General features: G+C 44.8%; 1 protein-coding gene across 3 annotated transcripts in view; it reads right to left on the bottom strand.

Annotated features, from left to right (window-relative positions):
• The window catches only part of LOC128344908 (C-type lectin domain family 2 member D-like), a 40465-nt gene extending 24641 nt beyond the window's left edge, over positions 1-15824 (bottom strand). Inside the window, exons 1-2 of one of the 3 annotated variants that reach the window (XM_053295949.1) lie at positions 15653-15824; positions 12758-12854 (exon numbers count right to left, since the gene is read on the bottom strand). The gene's annotated coding sequence lies outside the window, so the exon portion shown is untranslated. The remainder of the gene's footprint in view (positions 1-12757; positions 12855-15652) is intronic. The other 2 variants (XM_053295948.1, XM_053295950.1) reach the window with 2 other exon arrangements.
• Positions 15825-17437: the final 1613 nt, after the last annotated feature.

Here is a 17437-nt window from a genome sequence, read left to right as displayed (position 1 = left end):
TGTAAACCATATGTTAAACATTCTCTAATAAAAGTCAACCTATTCCAGTCCATTATTGCCTGCAGGCAGGCATTTGGGGGTGTGTGTGTATGCCATTTCCTGATGATGTCATTTAGATATAGATTTGGGTGTCATCAGCACATTGATAACACCCTGCCCCCAAACCTCCTGATGATCTCACCCAGAGGTTTCATGTAGATGTTCCTTAATGGTGTAGTTTGTAATGATGTCATCCCCCCAGTCCAAGATGGCAGATGTGTGAACGTTTGAGGTGCAAGAGGTCTAACTTGTAGACCACCTAACTGATTTGAACCAAATTTAGTCCAGTTGTTAGGATAATGAAACATAAGGAGGCAGATTAGTTCTTACTTGAACAACTTCTTAAAGATGAAAGCACCACTTCCTGGTCAAATGTGTATTTATATACTTCATTCAGGGAAGGCATGGCACTATTAGACTTAAAGGACAAGATGCTGTTGAAGAAAACTTCACTGGATCCAGCCAATCATTCTCAGCAACTACCAGCCAGGTTATAACTTAATATTATTGGGTAAGGTTTTATGATTACATGGAAACATCTTAGTTCCAAGGCTTTTAGAGTGGAACTAATAATCTATTCTAGATCTCTTTTAATCTTCTAGTATCTGATCTAGTTGCAGATGGTCATGGCTATTTTGGTGGATTGCTTTTACTGAGAAATGAATGACAGTGGTGCATCCTATTAGTTCTGCTCGAGTTCTTAGTAGGGATGTGCACAAACCAGTTCGAACCTTGGCCGGCTTGAGGATTCGACAGCGGGGGTGGCAGTGGCTTTAAGGGTGGGGGAGGATGCACTTACCCCCACCCCAGCCGTGTTCCCCCCCACCAGCACACGTTTCCCTAAAAGCCCATCGGGGCGGCAGCATACCTCCCTGCTACCCTGCTCCAACGTTATCCAGAAGTAGTAGCTGTGACTGTGTGCAGTGCACGCATGTCAGGTGTGTGTGCACGACATGCATGTGAACAGTCACAACTACTACTTCCAGATAACGTCAGAGTGGGCTTTTAGGGAAACGTGTGCCGGCGGGGAAAATGCATCCTCCCCTGCCCTTAAAGCCACCACCTCACCGTCGAACTGGCCCTTGCCAGTTCCGTGCACATCCCTAGTTCTTAGTGGCTTTCAAAACCATTGACCACAGAATCTTTCTGGACTGTCTCTTGGGTATGGGCACAGTTTTTGTAGTGGTTCTGGTTTTTTCTGGAGTACATTTGAGATGGTGCTGGGGACCACTGGGGACCCATTTTCTTACAGGGTCCCACAAGGTTCTATCTTGTCTACCATATTATTTAACATCTACATGAAACTTCTAGGAGAAAGTGTCAGGGGATTGGGGTTGCAATGCCACTAGCATTCAGATGATATCCAGTTCTCTCTTTCCTTTAAATCTGATGTTAAGTAGACTGTCTGAGATCAATATAGGACTCTATGTAAACTAACAAACTGAAGCTTTATCCAGACAAGACTGAAGGGCAGTTGGAGGAGTGGCTGATCTGGGAATAGTATTTAGTGCATATTGGATGAGGTTGTAAACCTTCCCTGCCACCACCAGGTAGAGGCTGTGGTCAGGATAACTTTTACAAGTTCACTTTTTTACTAGCTTATCACCTGTGGCCTTCCCTGAAGAAAGCGGATCTTGCCAGAGTTACATGTGCGTTGTCTACATCCAGATTAGCCTACAGCGACTTCTGCATAATTCTGCATGCAAAACACATCTGGAAACTGCAGTTGGTGCAAAATTCAGAAGACAGATTTCTGGCAGGAACCCAATTTTCAAATCACACAACAAAATATTATATCAACTTTAATGGCTCCTACCATTCAAAGTTCTGGTCTTGACCTTTAAAGCTCTAAATGGTTTGGGACCAAGGTATCTAAAGTTCTGCTTCCTCAGCCTGTCCACATGCCCTATCAGTGAAGGCTTTGTTTTGCATACCCCTAAAATCTGATACATGGTGGATGGGGAAATGAGGACAAGGTCTTCTCAGTATTGTCATCCAGGCTATGTAATCTGCTGCCCTAAACCCAACTGATTTCTTTCCACCCTGATGTCTAGCATCAGGTAAAAGCCACATTTTAAAAAGCATGTGTTGGTATGCAGAACCAATTGAAGTGTTCTGAAAATCTGTTGGTATTTGCTCTGATACTTAAGTCTGCTAACTACTGTTGCAGTGGTTTTGTTTTCCGTAGTAATTACTGAGGTCATTCACACAATCGAAAACTGTGTTCTACCTGGGTTTGGGAACTGTGTGTACTCCCAATTTTTGATTGTGTGGAAGCAAGGTTAGAGGAAAACCTGGGTAGCTTTTTCTCCTACCTTGCTTCCACACAATCAAAAATTGGGAATACACACAGTTCCCAAACCTGGTTGGAACACAGTTTTCGATTGTGTGAATGACCTCACTGTTTTATTTGTTCTTGCTTTGAGTTCTAATCACTTTGAAGGCCCCTTTATGAGGCAGAAGGGTAGGGTGTAAGTATTTTAATAAATATATGAAGTTGATTCTAGAGTGCAACAGTGAAGAAGGACCTCAGGGAAGCCTCATCATATTTAACTGGTCCAACACAAAACTTGAGGACACTCTAGGACCCAGCACAGTAGACATCACTGTACTTCTTTAACCTCAGCATCTCCATCTGGTTTTTCTATCAGATGAGAGACTATCTTCCCTCTGTCTCCTCTCTGTTGTTTTACTACTCACATGAACAGTTGAATATATTGTTAAGCAATAACTTGTGCATTGTCCTAGAGTTATTTTGGAGACTATTTCAGGGCATGAGGAAGTGACAACTGCAATGCATTACAACACACTAAATGTGTTTTAAAGTCACTAAACTGGTGATTTATTTCATTTTGATTCTTATTTTATCTTCAGAACAAGAGGCTGAGTGAGTGTGCCTCTCAATATCTTTAAATGCAGAAACTAATAATTAATTATGGACTTTTATTTTGGGGGTATAGATGATTCAGATGTCAAGGATCTCTAATCTCTACACATCCTTTGTCAAGCCACACAATGGTGCTGTTGTACAACTCTTTCAATTTTATTCAGGGATGCTGTTTTCAAACTGCAATTTTCATATGTATGTTCACCGTTTTCCCCATAACACTCTATGGATGCAAAAGCAGGACTTTGAAGTAGCAAGATAGAAAAAGTATTGACACTTTTGGACTTTGGTGCTGGAGAAAACTCGAGGATACTATGAACAGCCAGGAAAACAAACAAATGGATCATAGAACAAATCAATCCAGAATTGTCACTCAAGGCACAAATGACCAGGCTCAAACCATCATGCTTTGGACACTTTATGCGGAGACCTAGCTCCCTCTCAGTCCATAATGATGGGAAAAGTTGAAGGAAAGAGAAGAAGAGGATGACCAGCAGCAAGGTGGATGGACTCAATGACGACAGCAATGAATGCACCACTGAGAGACCTTAAAGGCCAAGCTGAAGACAGATCATCCTGGAGATTATCTATGTGGTTGCTAAGAGTCACCAACTTGACAGCACTTAATCAATCAATCAGTCAATCAATGTTCACAATACTGCTTCCAGCCTTGCTGCAAAGGGATGAAGGAAATATTAGGGATGTGCACAAAATGATTTTTTTTTGTTTCAATTTGTACCCAAACCAAATCACTTCAGATTTATTTTGGGTCTGAATCTGCCCCCCTGAATCACCCCAGATTTGATTTGTACCCAAATTTTCTGAATCTGAATCCAAATTGATTGAGGGCAAAAAAGGGATCCCAGGGGCAAAAGAGTGAGGTGGGTGTTCGTGCCCAATGGGTGGAAGCTACGGCCCAAATTTCAAAGACATTGGCCAAAGGGCTGATTTTTAAATGATTTTTGAAGTTGGTGTGTCTTTAAGCTTTTCCCCATAGGGAATAATGGGGATTTCAGCAGCCTTAGTTATAACTCTCTGGGGGGTGGAACCAGGGAGGCCCAGAGCAGGTTGTGGTGGGTGGTAGTGCCCAATAGGTGCAAGGAAGCTACCATCCAGATTCCAAAGGAATTAGGCAAAGCGGTGATTTTAAAATAATTTTTGAAGATGGCATGTCTTTGGGGCAGAAAAGTGATTTCAGGGGCAGAAGAGTGGGTCAGGTGGTAGTGCCCAAATGGGTGCCTGCTACCACCCAGATTTCAAAGAAATCGGTGAAAGGGGTGATTTTTAAAGAATTTCTGAAGTTTGTGTGTCTTTAAGCTTTTTCTGATAGGGAATAATGGGGATTTCAGCAGCCCCATAACTCCACTTGGGGTGCACCAGGGTGGCCCAGAGCAAGTGGTGGTGTAGTGCACATAGGGTGCCAACCACCCCCAAACCCACAAGCCCATGGGGTACTGGATTTTGTTGTTTCTGAGATTTTCTGAGAGTAGATTCTCTGGTAGAATCATTATGGTACTACCACCTGACCCACTCTTCTACCCCCAAAACCTTTTTTCTGCCCTAAAGACATGCCAACTTCAAAAATTCTTTTAAAAGCACCCCTTTGCCCAATTACTTTGAAATCTGGGTGGTAGCTTCCTTGCACCCGTTGGGCACTACCACCTACCACAACCTGCTCTGGGCCACCCTGGTGCCTCCCCCCGCCCACCGGGGAGTTATAACTAAGGCTGCTGAAATCCCCATCATTCCCTATGGGGGAAAGCTTAAAGACATGCAAACTTCAGAAATTCTTTAAAAATTACCCCTTTGCCCAATTCCTTTGAAATCTGGGTAGTATCTTCCTTGCACTCATTGGGCACTACCACCCACCACAACCCTCTCTGGGCCACCATGGTGCCCCCCCTGGGGGAGTTCTAACTAAGGCTGCTGAAATCCCCATTATTCCCTATGGGGAAAAGCTTAAAGACTCACCAACTTCAACAACTCTTTAAAAATCACCCCTTTGTCCAATTTCTTTGAAATTTGGGTGGTAGATTCCACCCATTGGGAACTACCACCCAACCCACTTTGGCCACAAAATGCAGGTCCAAATCTCCGAATTTTTTGGGTCCAGATCTGGGGTGATTTGCTTTGTACCTGAATCTGGGCAATTGAGTACAGGAGTGATTTGTTTTGTACCCAAATCGTTTCGCACATCCCTAGGAAATATGCTTTCCCCCCAGGAAAGGTGTGTTTTGACCCCACATCATGAGATTTAAGGTAAAAAGCCCCATGGGAGGGTTCAGTCTGGATCAGAACTGTGGAAGCAAGATGGGGGATTGTGTTGAACCCCACCCCACCCCGCCGTCCACTGATGTTTAGTGTAAAATAAATGAGCAGTGTTAAGCATGTGCTTAATGCTGCATGCAGTTTGACCTTGTAGAGAGGAAGTGCAAGTCCTCTTTCTCTGCTTTGGAGTGCCCAGGGTATCAAGCATACAAGGGCTCTCTCTACTCCTTTGAGGGAGGTGGCAGTGTTAGTTACCGCAAAGACAACACAGGGTTTTGTAGAAGCTTAAATATTATCAGATTTATCATAGCGTAAGCTTCCATAAGTGCATGAAGAAATGCATGAAGAACAGAGAAAATCACTGTAAACAGTGAGAACAAACAGCCACAGAATGCAAGAGGCATAGCCTTTGACAATTCTATGTAAAGTTTAAACATAAGACTAGGGGGGAGTGGCAGCCTTGCAGTAGTAAGTATGATTTGTCCCTTTTGCTAAGCACAGTTTGCCTTGATTTGCATTTAGATGGGTGACATTGTGAGCATTGTCTGCCATACTCTTAGGAGATATGGCCACAGCTCAGTGATAGAACATCCTGCTACACATGCAGAAGGCCACAGGTTCAATCCCTGGCAGCATCTCCAGGGACTTTTACACACAGCAGGCTTTACCATGAGTTTACTGGGAGGCTTTTCTGTGAACTCGAGGTTGTCTCAAAACATCGATGCAAATGGATTTTTTTACCCCGGCTATAAATCGGGCTACACTCTCATGCGCAGTGAAAAACCTGAATTGTGTGTGAACTGCTCCCCGATAACTCACAGGGACTTCTGGGTAAACCTGGTTGATATGTGAACGCACCCCCTCCATTCCAGAGGAGATGCAAGTGACAGGGCTTTAGAAGCCCCATGTGAAAAACTTCCTGGCCGCTCTGAGAAAGACTTCTGCTTAAAACCTTAGAGAGCTTCTGCCCATCAGTGTAGACAATACACTGGACCAATGGTCTGACTCCGTATAAGGCAGCTTGACGATGTTCCACAGAAACAATTTGCAAAAGCAGTTATTGGCAATAATAGTCTTCTAGCTATGCTCAGTTAGTAATGTGACCAGAAGCCATTGTCTCAAGCTGAAAGAGTAGCTTGAGAGTACTCCTGCATCCAGTCTTTCTGCTAGAGCAGGGGTAGGCAACTTTGGCTCTCCAGATGTTGCAGACCTACAACTCCATAAATTTTGGCTGGGGATGATGGGAGTTGTAGTTCAAAAACAGTTGGAGAGCCAAGGTTGCTTAGTTAAGATCCTTTAACTTAGAGCAGGGGTGGGGAACCTTGGCTCTCCAGCTGTTTTTGAACTACAACTCCCACCGGCTGGGGATGACAAGGTTCCCCACCCCGACTTATAGGATCAGGTGGTAGCTGTGCTTGGGAGTTTTTGCCCAGCTTTGGCTGCTGTTTCTAGCTTGGGTTGACTTGTCCACAATGACCTATACCTTAATCTCCTCTCAGACTTAGACTACCATAACATGCTTTATGTGGGGCTGCCCTTGAAAACCTTTCAGAAGCGGCAGCTGATTCAGAATGCAGCAGTAAGAGTTGTTGACAGGCATACAGCAATCAAATCATGTTAAAACAAAGGTGTATTAGCTGCACTGGTTACCAACAGGCTTCCAGGTATGATTTAAGATGCTAGTTATTCTCCCAAAATAACTTAGGATCAAAATATCTGAAGGAATGCCTATTCCTGCTAGCATTTGTCTGGTCCATGAGATATTTTCAGGAGGCTGCTCTTCAGTTTCCCCACAATCAGAGGAAAAGTTGACAGCCACAAAAGAGAAAACCTTCTCTGTAGTCACCCCCACCCTATGGCACCCCCTATGAGGTGCAATTGGCACCTCTTTGGTCCACATTTACTGTAAATGGAAATCAAACTTTCCTCTTTATCTGTGCATTTGCAAATATGGGCTGACTTGTAATTAGGGTGGTGTGCTTGTTTCTCCTTTCTGGGTTTTGGCATGTGTTTTGGCTGCTGTTTTAAAAAAATCGTTTTAACATCCTGTGTTAGCAGCTTTGAATTCCTTTTGGAACATAGAGTATAAATATTTTTATTTTTATGTTTTAATAAATATAAATAAGTATACATATTTTAATTAATAGGAGCATTGGTTATGCACTGTGAAGGCTTTCTTGCTACTGGATTTGAGGACATCTTGCAGGGCTATCCTTCCCACATGCTCCAGAAAACAGGACTATGCGAATTAAGTAAATCTTTAAGAGCCTGGGAAGGAGAAACTCACCCAGTTCTGAATAGCAAGTCTATAATATAGAGAAGAGATGAAGGCAGAGATACAAAACAGTAGTAAAACAGAAGAGAAAAAACAAAGTACATCAGCAGACACTGACAACCCAAGCAGGGGGTCGAGATGTCCTCAAATCCAGCAGCAAGAAGCCTGCATGGTGAGTAACCAATGCTCCTTTCTTTGCTGCTGGATGAGGACATCTCACTGGGACATTCCCCAGCTAAAAAAATCCCAGGTGGGAGAGTCAGGGTCTAACCCTAACCCTAACCCATCTGCTAAATGCCATTTTAGAGTGATGGAGGTCCAGCTTGTAGTGATGGGCAGATTTCTGAAAGTGGTGTGTGCATAGAAAAGGCTGCTCTTAAAAAGTATTAAGTGAGGATGAGATTGAAGGCCTTTCTTGGATGATGGTGACAGAAGATGCATCAAGGAGGCTGCTTGTCATTTCAGAGTATTGGCCTTGATACCTTTCTCAAGGCCATCTTGAAGGTGCTACAGAAGTTCAGGTAGTGTGTATTTGTCTATGGCTACTTTTTTATGTCTGCACCACCGCAGAAATACACACCAGGTAGACTGCCAAATCCTGTTAGTCAGAGCTTGCCTGGAGGCAAAGATGGTATTCAAAATGTTTGCTGAGTAGCCATGGAGTTTGTTCTGCCCAGTCACTAGGCAGCAAGTTTAAACCAAGCTGGGCCATGGTGTCACATGGGACCTTGGGAGAGGTGGTTGTGGGTCACTGGGAGGAACCATGGATCTTCTCCTGCGAGGTGTAGTATCTAGGCAAACCAAGGACTGTGAGGCCAATGTGGTGCAACTAGAAGTACCAGGTCTCTGAGGAGTTGGACCCTGCAGAGAAGATGGCTGAGCATGGTGTAAGCAATGGGCTCCCCATCTGGAAAGGCTGGCATCCATCGTGAGAATGATCCCGGGATGGTCCAGGAAGGATTTTCTGCAAGAAAGGAGGGTCGGATGAGTCCACCATCTGAATGAACATAGGACCTGTGATGGAATCCAGACCTTGAGAAGCTTCTGGCTTGGAATGGTGCTCTGGTGGGGAGCAGGTACCACACTAATGGTCATAGGTGAAAACGAGCCCAAGGGATAGTCTCCAAGGATGCAACCATCAGGTCTAGGAGACTGGCCAGGAGAAGTTCTGGGACTTGTGGAATGGAAGAGACGTGGTGGTGGTACTGCTTTATGGGGGAGTCTCTGCAGGACTGTCTGTGGAGTGGCTGTGGTCTATAAGAATAACATCTCCCTTACCAGGATCCCTGTTGAAGAGTCTGACCATGTGTGTACTTGGGTTTGGGGACCAGGGATAGACTGGGATTTCTGTTGGTGTACCATGCTGCCCAACAGAGTCCCTAAATGAGCTGACAGATCTGGTCTCAGGCTTGGCATTCGAGTCCACCAGGCTGGGGGGGCACACATCAATTTTCAGTTCAGGACTGTAAAAGAAGAAAAACCAATTTAAGTGTTGCATGGATTGATTACAGGAAGGCCTTCGACTCATTGCCTCATACATGGATACTAAAATGTTTAGAGATAATTGATGTCAGCAAAAACATTCAGATATTTATTGAAAAAGCAGTGAGCATGTGGAGTACACAGTTAACAATCAATGGCGAGACACTTGGACAGGTTAGCATTAGAAGTATTTTCCAAGGGGACTCATTCACCCCACTGTTGTTTGTAATCGCCATGACTCCACTTTCACAAATACTAAACAAAACAGGCCTTGGATACCAAACATCTAAAACAGCAAGTAAAATAAACCATCTGCTCTATATCGATGATTTGAAGTTGTATGGAAAGACCCAATTAGAAATTGAATCACTGCTAAATACTGTTTGCATATTAGTGTTCTTTCTCTATTAGTAGAGAAAACTACTAATAGTATTAATTAGTAGTTAGAACACTATTAGTATCAATAATGAACAGAGGAAAAATAACAAAAACGGAAGGAATAGAACTGCCCAATGGAAACAACATCAAGAATTTGGAAGAGAAAGAACACTACAAATACTTAGGAATTCTTCAGGCTGATAACATCAAACATACTGAAGTTAAAAGGAAAATTGGAAGTGAATACATCTATACAAGCCATAAACACCTGGGCTATACCCATCATTAGATACACTGCAAGAATAATAGACTGGACTCAGGCAGGGCAAGAGACGTTAGATCGTAAGACCAAGAAAATGATGACCATCAATCATGCACTGCATCCACAGTGATGTAGGTTGGCTATTTCTCCCTCACAGCTCAGGTGGAAGAGGAATGCTGCAAGTCCATCAAACAGTAGAAGAGGAGAAAAGAGGCCTTGAAGAATATATAAAGGACAGTGAAGAAGATGCACTTCAAATGGTCAACACCAATGAAACAAAGCAGGCCTACAAGAAAGAACAAGTAAAGAACCAAGCAGAAAAATGGAACAATAAGCCACTGCCTTTGTAAAGAAGCAGATGGAACAGAGGACCACCTAAACAGCTGTGGTAAAAAGATCGCACAGACTGACTACAAACAAAGGCATGAAAAGGTAGCAGGAATGATGCACTGGAACATCTGCAAAAAATACAAGCTACCTGTAGCCAAAGATTGGTGGGACCACAACATTGAAAAGTTGTAGAAAATGAAGATGAAAAAATATTATGGGATTTCAGACTACAAACAGATAAACATCTTCTACACAATACACCAGATTTAACTGCAGTCAAGAAGAAAGAAAAACAAGTCAAAATAATTGACATAGCAATACCAGGTGACAGTAAAAAATAACAAAATATAAAGATCTTCAGATTGAAATTGAAAGGTTGTGGCAGAAGACCAAAATAATCCCAGTTGTAATTGGCACCCTAGGTGCAACTCCAAACACCTTAAAGAGCACCTCAATACCATAGAGGCCATGGAAACTACCATCAGCCAGTTACAAAAAGCAACTTTACTGGGAACAGCTTACATTTTGCAACGATATTTATAACAACAACAATAAAATTCAGCCATCTCAGGTCCTTGGGAAGGACTCGATGCCTGGATAAAACAAACCAGTCAATAACATCTGTCTGACTGTGTGAGTGAATAAATAAATAAATAATAATACTAATAATATTATAATAATTAATAATAAAATAAAAATGTTAGTTGGTGGATGTTCTGTAAGTGGTCTGGTGGAAGAATCAACTGATCCAGGGAAGTATCAGTGAAGACTCCCAGGTGCCGCAATCAGGTGCAGAGCTGCAGATGACTCTTGGTAGTGTTCACTCATGTGTGGCCAGAGTTTGTAAGATGATGTGAACATCTATCTCTGCTGTGTCTGATGGAGATTTGATGATGAGATAGTCCAAATAGGCAAATATTTGAATGCCCTGCAGACATAGATGGGCGATCAGAGGTACTACAACTTGGTGAAAATCTTCCGTGTTGATTCTACCTTGAATGGCAGAGCCTGGAACTGGTAATATCAGCCCGGATACTGGAACCGGAGGAATGAGCAACTCAGTGGATGGATTGGGACATGTAGGTAAGCTTCTGTCAAATCTACTGAGACCATGAAATCGAGATGGTGAAGAGACTCGAGCACTGCCTGAAGAGAGCCTTCTTTCTTGGGAATGGTAAAGAGGATAGAGTACACATCCCTGCACCTTTATGAGAAGGGTACTGGTTCTATGGCGTTCATTGCTTTGAGGTGTTGAATTGCTTGGAGAAGACCGGAGTGCTTGGTAGGTAAGTGAGACTGGGGTGTAGATAGGAAATGGTCAGGAGGCAGGGAGCTGAACTCTGTCCTGTAGCTGTGAAGTAGGAGGTCGAAGACCCACTGGTTAGTGCTGGTGGCCTCCCAAGTGTGAAAGAAGATTGTCTTGCTTTGGCTTGGTTATTAAAGGCTTGTTGTTGCTGGGTCGCAGGCCTGTTGATGTTGTTGCTGTGTTGGTGATTCCAGAATGGACGTTGTGGTCTCAGGTCCCCATCATGTGGCTGGAAAGAGGAGCAAAAGGGCTGAAAACTGTCTTGCACCTGTCCTCCCTGCGTAGGGTAGAACCTTTCACTTTTCCTTGGTTTCCACAAGGATGTCTTTGAGGGCTTCATCTCCAAACAACTTCCCTGAAGTGTAAGGAACTGCAGTCAGGTTTATGCGAGAGGCTGCATTGACCTGCAGTGCTTGAGCCATAGATGTCTTCTCTTCTCGTGAGGACCATGGCTGTTGTAGAGCAAGGGGATAATCAGATGGAATCGAAGGAGGCATCAGTTATGAAAGTCTGTGACTTTTGAATCTTTAAGAGTATTTGACTTTGTCAGTAGGGATGTGAGAGCTTGCTTGCTTTGAGCCAGGCTCAACATCAAGTGATTGGGCGGTCTGAGTTTGAATCGGATCGGCCCCCAAAGTGGGGGTGCTGGTCTGAGTTCGAACCAGACCGACCTCCAGTTCAAAGAATTGGCTCAGGTTGGCTCGGGGGTGGGGTATACTTGTAAAGGGGAATCTGACAAGGATTCTTCTTTCCAAGTACAGGGGGATTTCCTACAGTACATGGGATAGGCGGGGGGAGAAAAGGTAATCTTTACCTTTTATAATTAAGGTGCCAAGGACGGTAGGGACAGCAGAGACAACCGAGGCAGCGGTGGGAATATTTGCTGGTGTCCAGGCCTCCAGAGGGGCTTGGGCCTTTGGGGGCTGGAAATCCATTGGTGCCTGTGTGGCACTATGTAAGGCAGCATTGTCCAGCCTCTGGAGCAGCAGCGGGAGGACCGAGTGGTTGGCGATGTGCTGAGGGCAGCAGAGTGGGTGAGAACTGCTAAGGGAGACCACACGGTTATAACAAGTAGAGGACTCATTGTGGTTCTTCCTTTAGTCAAATTTTGCATTCTCCTAGGTTTCTGGGCCTCAGAGGCTGAGAAAGAAAGGAGGGAAAAGCTAGGAGGTGTTTGTTTTTTAAAATGTTTGTTTTTGTAAGGATAGCAGGAATGAATAAGGCTGAGAGAGAAAAACTATAGCAAGAGGTTAAAAACCAACTGGAATAAATGCAGAAGAAAGGCAAGAGATAGTAAAGTAGGCTCAATGGAAAATGAAAGAGAAAGAGAAGCTTGGGTGGAAGTGAAGCTGCCTCTGGAGCTGGATGCAGGTCTAGAAGAACTGGGTGGGTCTCTCCTTCCCAGGCTCTTAAAGACTTAATTTGCATAGTCCTGCCTTCTAGAGCGCATGGGAAGGATAACCCAGTGAGATGTCCTCATCCCGCAGCAGAGAAAAAATTCAAGCCTGTGCTTGAGGATCAGAATCAAACCTGTTCAAAAATTCCAAATCAGCAGTCTTACACAGGAGTCTTCCTTTGACTTTCCTCTGCTAAAGAATGATTACTTTCAGGTCGTCCACAGAGTGTCCTGGAAGATAAAAACTGTTGTTTACTACTTAAAGTATTTCTATACAGCTTTTCTAAAAATGTAATTGTCCAAGCTGTTTAAATTTAAAGCATAAAACAAGAAATTAATTATGCCTGGAAAGTAGGTGGCGCATAAACATCTAAATAAAGCCATAAGAGAAAAAAGAACAGCATAAGTGGCAGAGACAAAACAAACATTAAACAATGTAAAACCAGCATTTAAAAATTATATTAATTGTCAGCCTTAATAAGTGTCTTAACAGTCTGTTTGAAAACCACAACTGCTGGCCTGACGGATCCCCTACCTATGGTATTCCACAAATGTGGCACCACCACTGAAATGACTCTGTCCCTGGTCCCAGTCAGTCAGATCTGAAACATCCACAATATACCAGAGAGCAGAGCCTGAGATTAAGATTTTAGGACCCAGGCAGGTAAATGTGTAAAAGTGATTCTTGTTCTTCAGCTGGTTTGTGAACATTACATTTGATGTCAAATTTGTTCTTTTGCATAGAAACTGTTCTGTTTGACCTAAGAGGACAGCAGAGTAGACTGCTGACAAGTCTGCTGACAGTGGAAGTTTAGCAAGTAAATGTCCCTGCTACTCTGGCAGACATTAGGTCCTGTAAACCTATTGCCACAGTAGATATGGGCTAGAACTGGTATATGATTTGGTCTAATAGTCTCGGAGTCTGTGCTGTGTGGTCTGTTCTTGCTGGTCATACAAACACAGGGAGCCTTTTTGTACTTAATCAGACCATTGTCACCTAGCTCAGTAAACAGTCCAACTAAAACATCCAGGAAAATAAAATATGAATATGAACTAAAAATAAAATAAAGAGCAGTGACAGCTCTCTGAGATGATGGCGTCAGGAAGTGACTACACTAGGATGCTGTGAGTTCAGGACCTCTGCCTCACCCCCCTCCCCATAGGTATCACCTCACCTCCTTGCTGCTGCCACCTCCCCTACCTTAGCTTTGCTGCTGCCTAGGCTGCCCTATCCCCATCTCAACACCTTCCCACTTCTTTACCCCACCCAGCACCAATCAATGTCTCTCTTCTTCCCTCTGCATTCAGCACTGTTTTCCAATATTGCTAGCTCGTCTGTCTCTCTCTCTCTCTCACTCACCCTCTCTGTTCTTCAGCAAACTTATGCTGCTTTGTCTTTTCCATTTAAGAGCAGATAAAGCACAGGAGTTTGCTGCTGGAGAGGAGAGAGCACATGAGCCTTCTATATCTTAAAAAAAACCAAAAGACAGAGATCAGCAACAGCCACTGGAGGAATGCTGTGCTGGGTGTGGACAGGGCCAGTTGCTCTCCCCCTGCTAAATAAAGAGAGTCACTGCTGGCTGTAGCAGGAAGCTGAGATTGTGAGCCCTTTGGGGACAGGGACCCATCTTATCTATCTATCTATCTAAATCACTTTGGAAACTTGTTGAAAATCAGTATCTAAATATCTGTTGATGATGATTACCATCTTCACAAGTTAGCTCACGTGCACCTCAAATGTGCACATGTCCACCATATCGAATTGGGGTGGGTGACATCATCACAAACTACCGCTGTTGAGATTTCCCAGAACAGTTCTGAACTTGGTCCAAATGAGTCCAGGCATTGCATAGGGACACACACTCACAAACACGGGCGCACACACAGAAAGCTGAGTGATCTCATAAGCTTACTTTCCCTTAAGGAAAGCAGGCTAACAAGTACAAACAATAAATCAAGAAAACCTTTTCTTGTTACTTAGCAATAATACTGTTTGCCCAAGCTGCCCATGGCATGCATGCAACACTGCCTGTAGGCAGCAAAAGAGGGGGCAGCCTCGATGGGCAGAGAATAAATGGGGGTGTTACTGTGGTGGGCAGAGGAAGCATTAAGAGTGCTTTTAAATGCAGAAGTCTGAAGGTGGAACAAGGAAACGCTTTAGTGTTTGCACAGTCTGCAGTCATTCTGGATAGAACCACCGATCCTGCTGCAAAAACACCTTCTCGTCTAGAAAGGCTGCGTGTGCAAGGAAGACAGCAGCTGGCTGTGCCTGCTGCCTTCCTCCAGAGTCACTGCTTGCTGTAGCAAGAAGCTGATATATAAGAGGCCCCAGTCTCTCTGGTGGTGGCCACACTGCCTGGCTGCCCACCCCCAACTCTCTCGCAGGGTTTTTTTGGGGGGAGGGGGGGTGAAGATGCTCAGGCAAGAGAAAGTAGGTGTCTATTGCCCCCCAGGCAGGCCCACAGCCAGCCTAAACGTTTGGGGGACAAGAAGGGGGCAGGTTTAACCACTTTCTTTCCTCTCTATTACATTACAATACAGCAGTTTTGAAATTATGGTTGTAAAAACTCTATAGCGGGAGAGAGAGAACCCCCGGACTGTGCTACAGCAAGCAATGAAGCTAGCCGGGAGCAGATGGCAGACACCGGCCCTTCTCTCGCCTATGCTCTCCAGGCACATTCTTGACTCTGCTCCCGAAATGGAGGCGATAGCGCTAAGATAAATATAGGACAGCACGGAGAGCCACAAAGAACAAGAGGCAGCGCGCGGTAACACACGAGGGCCACGTAGCCGCCACAGGGTTGTGAGACGGAATGGGTGGGGTTGGCAGCCTGAACCGATGGGGGGCGGGGCAGCGGGGGGAGTGGCTTCGAGGGGCACCTCCTCGCCGATAAATGCCGAGCAGAGAGCTGCAGTTTCGCTTTCCTATTTGCTAGGCCTCCGCTCCCCACTTCCCTTGCCCGTGACCCTCTTTTTTTTTTTTTTTTTTGCCCCTCCTGTGCCCAGCTCTTTCCATAGCTTTCACTCACTCCGTCCGTCTCATGAAGTGGCAGTCGCGCTTTTTCACCAAGTCCTTTGCCCACCGTTCCGTTGTCAGACTCAACACGCAGAAACGGTGGGACTGGCGGACTACGTGCGGCCGGCTCTGCGCATCTGCATTGCAATAGTGAAACAAAGTCGGAGCTGCAGCAGCAGAAATTCTTCTTGCTACAGTTACAGGGCACGGAAGAGTTTGTGGCGTAGCCTATAGGAGAGTCGGAGGGAGGAGGGGCCAACAAACAAGCAACTGACCAAGAGACCTTAACTCGGACTTTTCTCGGCGAGCAGCCAGGATTCAGGAACAGCGTTGCTTTACAGGAAACAAGAGGGTTGGAATATACAGAACTTATGCACAGTGGAGGGAACTAAGACGTGGGCTTCCCCCAAGGATCTGTACTGGGACCAGTGCTTTTTAATTTATTCATAAATGGTCTAGAAGTTGGGGTAATCAGCAAGGTGGCCAAATCTGTAGATTTATTTTATTTTATTTTATTTTTTACATTTATATCCTGCTCTTCCTCCAAGGAGCCCATAGCGGTGTACTACATACTTAGGTTTCTCTTTTTCACAACAAGCCTGTGAAGTAGGTTAGGCTGAGAGAGAAGTGCCCAGAGTCACCCAGCTAGTCTCATGGCTGAATGGGGATTTGAACTCGGGTCTCCCTGGTCCTAGTCCAGCACTCTAACCACTACACCATGCTGGCTCTTTTGACACCAAACTATTTAGGGTAGTGAAATCCAAAAGAGATTGCCAGGAGCTCCAAAAGGATCTCTCTAAACGGGGAGTGGGCAACAAAATGGCAGTTAAAAGTTAGCAGGTATAAAGTGATGCATATTGAGGAGGGAGGGCTGAGTTTAACTTCACATATTCACTGAAGGGGTCTGAGCTCTCAGTTACTGACCAGGAGTGAGATGTTGGGGTCCCGGTGGACAGCTCATTCAAGGTGCTGACTTAGTGAGCGGCAGCTGGGGAAAAGACTAATTCCATGCTAGGGAGCATTAGGAAGGGGACTGAAAATAAAAAATGCTAACATTGTAATACCCTTATACAAATCTATGGTGCAGCCACATCTGGAGTACTGCATATCGTTTTGGTCACAGTATCTTAAGAAGGACATTATAGAACTGGAAAAGGTGCAGAAGAGGGCAACCAAGATGATCAGGGGCCTAGAGCACCTTCCTTATGAGGCAAGGCTACAACACCTGGGGCTTTCTAGTTTAGAAAAAAGATGACTACAGGGAGACATGATAGATGGTATATAAAATCATTCATGGAGTGGAGAGGGTGGACAGAGAGAAATTTCTCTCTTTCATAAACAACACTAGAACCAGGGTTGTAGTGATGGCCACTAGTTTGGATGGTTTTAAAAGGGGCTTAGACAAATTCATGGAGAATAGGTCTCTCAATGGCTACTAGTCTGAGGCAGGTGTGGCATCTTTAACCCCCGTGGCAGGGAATCGCCTCCGCCACTCACCTGGCTGCTGGCGGGGGTTCGTCTCTGTGGGAGCCAGGTGAGTGGCGGAGGCGATTCCCCGCCGTGGGGGCTGCTGGGCGGCATGGAGCACTGGCTCCATTTACACTTAAAGAAGCCTCCCGCCACCCCCATTGGAGGTGTGTTCACGGACCATGCCGGGTCTGAGGGATATAGGTCACCTCCACAAGAGCCACATGGTGTAGCGGTTAGAGTGCTGGACTAGGACCAGAGAGACCCGAGTTCAAATCCCCATTCAGCCATGATACTTGCTGGGTGACTCTGGGCCAGTCACTTCTCTCTC

Source organism: Hemicordylus capensis, chromosome 2 (assembly GCF_027244095.1).
Source record: "Hemicordylus capensis ecotype Gifberg chromosome 2, rHemCap1.1.pri, whole genome shotgun sequence".
Taxonomy (NCBI): Eukaryota; Metazoa; Chordata; class Lepidosauria; order Squamata; family Cordylidae; genus Hemicordylus; species Hemicordylus capensis.
The sequence above is the reverse complement of the archived record's forward strand: the minus strand, read 5'-3'. Positions and strand labels throughout refer to the sequence as shown.